Below are 9,467 nucleotides of genomic sequence, written 5' to 3'. Positions count from 1 at the left end.
CGGCAACATCCCGGACAACGCCATCGAGCTGGAGGGGCGCACTGTCTTCAGGGCCGACAGAACAGCGGAGGACTCCGGTAAGACCAAGGGCGGCGGACTGTGCATCTATGTGAACAACTCGTGGTGTACGGACGTCGTTAGGATTGGTGGCCACTGCTCTGCTGACCTGGAATACCTGATGCTAAAGTGCAGGCCCTTCTATTTGCCAAGAGAATTCTCATCGACTGTTATCACCGCAGTCTATGTACCCCCGGACGCTAATGCCAGGCTAGCAATGGAAGAGCTGCAAGCTGCTATCAGCAAAAATCTATCTGCTCACCCAGAGGGGGCATTTATTGTTGCTGGTGATTTCAACCACTCCGACCTCAAAACTGTACTCCCCAGGTTCCATCAGCATGTTTCCTGCCCAACCAGAGGAAACAATATTCTGGACTTAGTTTACACGAATATTACCGAAGCCTACAAAGCCCTCCCCCTCCCCCACCTTGGTCAGTCTGACCACCTCTCTCTGTTCCTGCTCCCCAAATACACACCTCTGATCAGACGTGTGAAACCTACCACGAGGACAGTCAAGGTCTGGCCTGAGGGGGCTGTCTCTGTTTTACAGCAGCAGTTTCAGCAGACAGACTGGAGTCTGTTTGCTACCCAGTCCACCTTCAATTCACAAGTGGACATCAACTCATACACCTCAACAGTTATGGACTATATAAAATTCTGCACCGATAATGTCACTACACACAAAGAAATAAAGACCTTCCCTAACCAGAAGCCGTGGATGAGCAGGGAGGTCAGACTCCTACTGAAGGCTCGCGATGCCGCTTTCAGATCTGGCGACGCTGAGGGATACAGCTCATCTAGGGCCAAGCTGAAAATGGGAATTAGGAATGCCAAACTCAATCACAAACGGCGGATTGAGGAGCACTTCCAAAACAATTCTGACCCCAGGCGCATGTGGCAAGGGATCAAATCCCTTGCCGATTACCAGAAAGTTAACACCCCTCCCCCAGACAACGCCACCCTTCCTGACGAGCTAAACAATTTCTATGCTCGCTTTGACCGTGATAACAAAACCCCAGCCATCAAAATTGCTCCACCCCCAAATGAACAACCCCTCAGTCTCTCCACCTCTGCTGTACAAGATGCACTGAGCAAGGTGAATGAGCGCAAAGCTGCCGGCCCCGATGGCATCCCTGGCCGGGTGCTTAAGGCATGTGCTGGACAACTATCCCAAGTCTTCACCGACATTTTCAATCTGTCACTGGCCCAGGGTGTTGTCCCCACTTGCCTCAAGACATCAACCATCGTGCCAGTGCCCAAACAGTCAGCCACAGGGAGCCTCAACGATTTCCGCCCAGTGGCACTCACCCCTGTCATTGCTAAGTGCTTTGAGCGGCTGATCTTGGCTCACCTCAAAGCCAGCCTCCCCCCCACACTGGACCCCCATCAGTTTGCCTACCGGGCCAACAGGTCTACAGAGGATGCCATAGCGGCGGCCCTACACTCTGCCCTGACCCACCTGGACAACAACAACTCCTACATCAGGTTGCTGTTCATTGATTTCAGCTCCGCTTTCAACACTGTCATCCCCGCCAGCTTGATCACCAAACTCAGCGGGCTTGGCATCTCCACCTCCCTCTGCAACTGGACACTGGATTTCCTCACCAACAGACCACAGTCTGTTAGGGTCAACAACCTCAACTCCACCACTATAACACTGAACACCGGCGTGCCACAGGGCTGTGTGCTCAGCCCTCTCCTCTACTCCCTCTTCACCCACGACTGCATCCCTAAGTACGGATCCAACGCCATCATTAAGTTCGCTGACGACACCACGGTGGTAGGACTGATCAGTGACAACGATGAGTCAGCCTACCGAGAGGAGGTCCAGCACCTGACAACCTGGTGTGCCAATAATAACCTCGTCCTCAACTCCAAGAAGACGAAGGAACTTATTGTCGACTTCAGGAAGGTCAGAGGGGGCAGACATACCCCCATCCACATAAACGGGACTGAGGTGGAGCGCGTCTCCAGCTACAAATTCCTCGGGGTACACATCTCGGAGGATTTGTCCTGGTCCCTCAACACCTCCAAGCTGGTCAAAAAGGCACAGCAACGCCTTTACTTCCTGAGGAGGCTCAAGAAAGCCCACCTGTCCCCCCAGATCCTGACCAACTTCTACAGGTGTACCATCGAGAGCATCCTGACCGCCTGCTTCACGGTATGGTACAGCAGCTGCACTGTTGCGGACAGGAAGGCACTACAACGGGTGGTGAAAACCGCGCAGCACATCATCGGCGCCCCGCTCCCTGCCATGGATGCCCTCCACCGAAAACGGTGTCTGAAACGAGCTGGGAAGATCATTAAAGACCCCTCCCACCCCAATCATGGACTGTTTGCCCTCCTCCCATCAGGGAGGCGGTACAGGAGCCTCAGGTCTCGTACCAGTAGGATGAGGAACAGCTTCTACAATCATACCATCGCATTGCTGAACTCGGAGTCCCGCCGATAGATTCCTCCGGTCCCTCCGTCCCCATTGTTTAATTATTTTGCATTTTCTATTGTTCTGTATCCTCTTTTAAAAAAAAATTCTATATTGCACTACTACGGACTGACGCAAAACTGCATTTCGTTGTACCCATACTCAGTATTTGTGCAATGACATTAAAGTTGAATTGAATTGAATTGAATTGATGCTGACAGCTGCTGTGTGATTTGTATATCTTGTTTGTACGTGTACTTAGTCTTGTTAATAAATGTTGAGTGCAAAAAACAAACAAAAATCCAGTGAATTGGCCTCCACTGCCTTCTGTGGCAGAGAATTCCACAGATTCACAACTCTCCGGGTGAAAACATTTTTCCTCATCTCAGTCCTAAATGGCTGATGAGTGGATAGTTGACATGATTAGATAAAATTAAGTTCAGGTCTAAGGGAGCAAACAGCCTTGTTGAGGGGAAGTGCCTTGGTGAGGTAAAGTGCGAGTCTTTGGCTCAAGAGTCTTCGGTAAGGAGGCTGAGGCAAGGAGGCTACACTTGAATCAGTTGTGTGATTAATTTAATTTAAATATTTAAACTTGTGATGGCAGGAACGTTATTGCAGTGCATTTGTTGCAGGATGTGGGAAGTCAGGGGCACTGCTGGTGTCACTGACCACTACACCTGTGGGAACTGTGTCCAGACACAATCCCTCAAGGACCGAGTTAGGGAACTGGAGCAGCAGCTCGATGACCTGCGGTCCATCCAGGACGATAAAAGCTTCTGGACTGGACCTACAGTCAGTTCGTCACTCCAAGAGCGCAGGAAGTGAGATGGAAAGAAAGGGGATAATATGAGTGCAGGAGACCTCAGTGAAAGTACCTCTTGAAAACAGGTACACCCTCTTGGGAGCTGTCAGGGCAGATGACACTTCCAGTCCGAACGGCGGACAAGTCTGTGACTTGAATCTTAGCTCTGAGACTCGACCGGTGTGACTGAAGTCAGGCAGAACCATAATGGTGGGTGACTCCATTGTCTGAGGTGCGGACAGGAGATTCTATGGCGACAGGCAAGACTTAAGGATGGCGTGTTTCCTCCCTGGTGCCAGGGTCTTAGATGTCTCAGACTGACTTCAGAACATCCTCGAGAGGGAAGGTGAGCAGCCGGAAGTAGTTGTGCATGTAGGCACAAATAACGTGGGTAAGAAGAGGAAGGGGTTCTGCAATGTGAGTATAGAGAACTAGGTAGGAGGATGGAAAGCAGGACCTCTAGGGTGGTTATCTCTGGGTTGCTTCCAGTAGCTCGTGCTAGTGAGAGTAGGAACAGGGAGATAGGGGACTGTAAAAGTTTCTATAGGTATGTAAAAAGGAAAAGATTAGTGAAGACGAATGTAGGTCCCTTACAGTCAGAGACAGATTAATTTATAATGGGAAACAAGGAAATGGTGGAACAGTTAAATGAGTACTTGGGTTCTGTCTTCACTAAGGAAGACACAAATAATCTCCCAGAAATACTCGGGGACCGAAGATCTAGTGTGAGGGAGGAACTGAAGGGAATCCACATTAGTCAGAAAATTGTGTTAGATAAACTGTTGGGACTGAAGGCAGATAAAACCCAAGGGCCTGATGGTCTGCATCCCAGAGTACTCAAGGAGCTGGCCCTAGAAATCGTGGATGCATTGGTGATCATTTTCCAATGTTCCCTTGACTCTGGATCAGTTCCTGTGGACCAATATAACTCCACTTTTTAGAAAGGAGGGAGAGAGAAAATGGGGAATTATAGACCAGTTAGCCTGTAAATAAGCAGATTTATTCTTACTTTCTTTCTATTGCCTGAAGAAGGCCCCCAACCCAAAATGTCTTTTAAAATGTTATTGTACGTATGATGAAAGAATGGGGTCACAGTTTGACTCCTGGCTCTGGACTCCCGCAACATTTTTCCTGCATCTAGCCTGTCCAATCCTTTAAGAATTGTATATGTTTCTGGAAGATCCTCTCTCATCCTAAATTCCAGTGAATACAAGCCCAGTCGGCCCATTCTTTCATTAAATGTCAGTCCCGCCATCCCGGGAATTAACCTGGTGAACATACGCTGCACTCCCTCAATAGCAATAATGTCCTTCCTTAAATTAGGAGACCAAAATTGCACACAATACTCCAGGTGCGGTCTCACCAGGGCCCTGCACAACTGCAGTAGGACACAGGCACCACCGTGTGCCCACGCAAGCCCAGATTAGAAAGGTTTCATTGCTTCCATTTGCAGCTGGGGTTGGAACCATGAAGTGTTGATCAGAACTGTCAATGTTGATGCAATGTCACCAGCTGCTTGCATTTTAAAATGAACTCTTCCTATCCTCAGGCAAGAACATTTCTTGAGGATTTCAGGTAGGGGCGTTGAGGCAAATATTTGTCATAGTTTCATCCAGAGAGAACATAAATTGTAATGCCATCAAAGGCAAGTTATCCTGCTATGCGGTTTCCTTTAGAGATACAGCATGGAAACAGGCCCTTGCGCCCATCTAGTCCACACCAACCATTGATCACCGGTTCTCACTAATTCTATGTTATCATACTTTGTCGTCCACGCCCTACACTCTAGGAGCAATTTACAGAGGCCAATTGACCTATAAAGCACCTATTAACCTCCAGCACTTTGTCTTCTTTGTAAACCAGCACCCCATAAATCAGCAGGTCTTTGGGCTGTGAGAGGAAAACTGAGCATCTGGAGGAAACCTACACTATCATAGGGTGAATGTGCAAACTCTACACAAATTCAACGGTGTCAAGTTCTAGTCACCATGTTAAAGGAATCATGTCATTAAGAGATTCACTAGTCCAACCTGAAATGTCACCTATTCATTTTCTCCAGAGATGTTGCCTGATCCGCTGAGTTACTCCAGCATTTTCTGTTCTGGGCTTGCGGACAGATGTTGAAAGGTTGGATAAACTGGGACTTAATTGTCCAGAAAGGGAAGAGAGATGTCTTGAACTATCTCTGACACATCTCTCCTCTTTTGATCTCTCTCGTCTCCATCACAGAGGGCAGATTATTGGCTGACATCTACCATAATCCATAAACCCTCCCAGTTATCTGGACTACACCTCCTCCCATTCTGCCTCTTGTAAAGATGTTATCCCCTACTTTTAATTTCTGCCTCTCTGCCACATCTTCTCCCAAGATGTCCTCTTTCTTTACTAAATGTAGTATCCCCCTGCTATCATAGATGGATCCCTCACCTACGTCTCCTCTGTGTCCCATAACTTTATTCTCGTCTCCCCTCCCCTGGATGGAACAAGGATAGAGTTGCCCTGGTCCTCACCTTTCACCCCACCAGCCTCCACACCCAACACATCATTTTCTGACATTTTTACCACCTTCAACGTCTAATCAAGTTTGATCGTCTTCTCTGCGCTCTGCCAGCACCGTTGGTCACTCTATAGGGGCCAATCCAAGGACCTCACTAAACCATCCAATCAGTAGTGACAACAGGCGATGTGATTTAGTCTCAATGTTCGTCTGAAGGACAAATCAGATATTGGCTCACACTCTAATTTGGAGAGGTTCATCCTTATTTTTCAGGCTCATATTCTAGACCAACCATCCTTGAAGATTGGGGTTGTCCTTGGAACCTCTGCCCGCTGTTATGTATATATTTGTCCACCACCAATGCTATATTTGTGACGGTTAATTCTAAAATGTTAAACAACAAACGCTCACATTTTTATCTTATTCATTCTTACCCTCTTCAATTTTAAATGATCAATTTTTATTACAAAAAGCTACGTTAATTCACGGTTACTCCAGGGACATCAACAGCAAAGAACAAAATTGGAAAATTGCTTTTGACTTAACTTGGACAAAATTTAGAATCTTCTGTCATTATTTTAACAATATGTTTAATTTTAACGTGTGTTGATTTAATACTTTTTTTAGTTATTACTTTATTAAATTAGAAGTTGATTGGTTATAATATCAAAACAGAAGGGGGGTGGGGGGGAATATATTGATGGAAAAATATTGTTGGAAATGTAACTTAATTTTTAATTGATTACGTACTGGCACCTTTATGTCTTTAAAAAAAGCACTGATCATCACCATTTAGATTTATCAGCATCAAAGAATTTGATTGAGAGATCGCTTGTCTATTTCTAGCTCTTAAGCTGTTTTCTGCGCATTGAATCCTGTGATCCAGCTTCTCCAGGTTAACACTTCATTTTTAGGTATAACTGGTGCTGCTCAGATTAATGAAGGGACCTGACCTGAAATGTTGCCTGTCCATTCCCCACACATTTGCCGCCTGACTGCCTGAGTTCATCCAGCACTTTGTGCTTTGTTCAAGATTCCACCATCTGCAGTTCCTTGTGTTCATTTCTGAATATTTTTGAGCTCATCTTAGAAACATTCCTCAGGGACATGTATTTGAGTTAATTAACAATAACACTGTTAATTATTGTAAATGCTGTTTCCTGCATCTATATCTAGGAAAGGGGCTGGTGAAAAAACATAAAACACAAATATTTAATTCACAACGATCTTTTTAAAAAACTCAGACCAGCTGAACAGTGTGACGAAAATATCAATTTGTGGTACAACATTGATCCATCCTAAGGAAATGCTCCCAATGCAAGTCAGACATTTCTACATGTTTGCAATGAAATGCAGTATACAAAGAGATCTGCAAGACAGCATTACCGATTATTACAATATCTTGACCAGAAGAGTAGACTTTGGCTTCTCTGCTCCCACTTTGCCTCCATAGTATGTTGGTTGTTTAAATAAAAAGCAACATGAATTGCTGTGCATTTATTGGTAGACAAAGAGTGATTAAGATTGCAGCCACTAGTGCGAAAGCAGAGGAACCTTTGCCCGGTTACAATTCTAGGGTCTAAAAGGCACAGTTGAATCCAGCACTTGAGTCACAAGGTAGGCACAGAGGAGGAGGCCACTTGCTGCCAATTCTACCTCGCTTTGATGAGAAAACTACACATGCTCCTGTAGGTCCATTTTAGTAGACACCTGTCCTTCTGTTGGCACATTTTAGCAGATACCTGTCCCTGGGTGCTGTTCCCCAGATTTCATTCTGTCAGCTTTTCTGCTCTGTAAAGTTGGTCTTCCTGACATCAGCCTTGAGTTTGTCTATTTCATTATGAACCTGCATATCGGCACCCACTGTAAGGGTTCGTCCCGAACTGGTGCTTCAGGCTCACCCTTCCTCTACTCCTCAACTCTCATTATGAGCCCTCTTTAAAGGTAAAAAGCCACAGTATCTCCAGCCTTAGAACTCGAGCCTTGAACCTCCAGGCATTTCTCAACAGAAGGAAATTTAAATAAACAAACCTTCATAGTGGGAAGTCAATTTTGTGAACTTAGCTGGAAAGATCAGACATTTGTTTTTACATTCAGGAGAGAAAAAAACCCAATGGGGCATATGTCTGCCATCCTTCCAATTTAGATAGGTGTATGGTTCATTCCTGGGCGTACACATCACTTCGCCCAGAACATTGATGCAATCACAAAGAAAGCTCAACAATGCCTCTACTTCCTCAGAAGTTTGAAGAGATCCAGCACGTTGGCAAATACCCTATTGGATTTCTACAGTTGTGCAGTAGAGAGCATATTGACTGTATGCATCACGGCCTGGTTCCGTTACTCAGACGCTAAAGAATGATCGGATTGCACAAAGCGATGGACATTGCCCGGTCCATCACAGGCATTGTCCTTCTCATCATTGAAGGGATCCACAGGAATCAAGAAGGCAGTTAACATCATCAAAGATCCATAGCATCCTGACCATGCTCTCATTTTGTTGCTACCATCAGGAAGAGGGTACAGAAGCCTGAGAACCTTAACCTCCAGGTTTAAGAACAGTTTCTTTTCATCAACCATCAGGTTCTTGAACCACTCTGCACAACCTTAACCACAACCCTACCTCAGCACCAAAGCACTACACACTTTGCATTACTATGGTTGCTCTATGTATTTTGTTTTTTGCACTAACATTAATCGATAATTTATTGTATATCGTTATTATTGCCTCTAACGTGCCTGTAAAGCTACAGCAACTAAGAATGTTATTGTTCTCTTCATATGGCAAATAAACACTTGTGAAGTTGGGTAAAACATTTTAAGCAAAACATTTTGAACTGTCCATCCTCCCCACCAAAGATAGTGAATAGAGGTTGGTTTGCTATTCTAAAATGAGCTACGAATTTGGTCATAAAGTCATAAGTGACAGGAGCAAAATTAGGCCATCCGGCCCATCAAGTCTACTCTACCGTGTTTAAGAAGGAACTGCAGATGCTGGAAAATCGAAGGTACACAAAAATGCTGGAGAAACTCAGCGGGTGCAGCAGCATCTATGGAGCGAAGGAAATAGGCAACGTTTCGGGCCGAAACCCTTCTTCAGACTCTGCCATTCAATCATGGCTGATCTATCTCCCCCTCCTAACCTCATTCTCCTGCCTTCTCCCCATAACCTCTGACACCTGTACTAATCAAAAATCTATCTATCTCTGCCTTAAAAATATCCACTGACTTGGCCTCTACAGCCTTCTGGCAGCAAAGAATTGCACAGATTCACCACACTCTGACTAAAGAAATGTAATTTCATCTCCTTCCTAAAAGAACGTCCTTTAATTCTACGGCTATGATCTCTAGTCCTAGACTCTCCCACTAGTGGGAACATCCTCTCCACATCCACTCTATCCAAGCCGTTCACTATTGAATCATTCCATTGTTTGTTCTTCAAACATCTAGGCCATGGGCCACTGGACTTACAATAGTCTGGAATAGTCTCACATTGGCTGTTAATTCACTATGAGCTTCCTTTGCAATTTACAAGTAACACTCCCAGTAGGCTTGGTGTGACTCGATCATAAAGGAACTGATCTCTCCCAGTGTCTGCACAGTGACTCCATCCCAGTCCTCAGCAGCTGCCATCAAATAATCCACAAACCTCTGTTCCTACAGATTACTATCACAGCAGGAGACAGCCA

This window comes from Amblyraja radiata, chromosome 32, assembly GCF_010909765.2.
Source record: "Amblyraja radiata isolate CabotCenter1 chromosome 32, sAmbRad1.1.pri, whole genome shotgun sequence".
Classification (NCBI taxonomy): Eukaryota; Metazoa; Chordata; class Chondrichthyes; order Rajiformes; family Rajidae; genus Amblyraja; species Amblyraja radiata.
The sequence above is the reverse complement of the archived record's forward strand: the minus strand, read 5'-3'. Positions refer to the sequence as shown.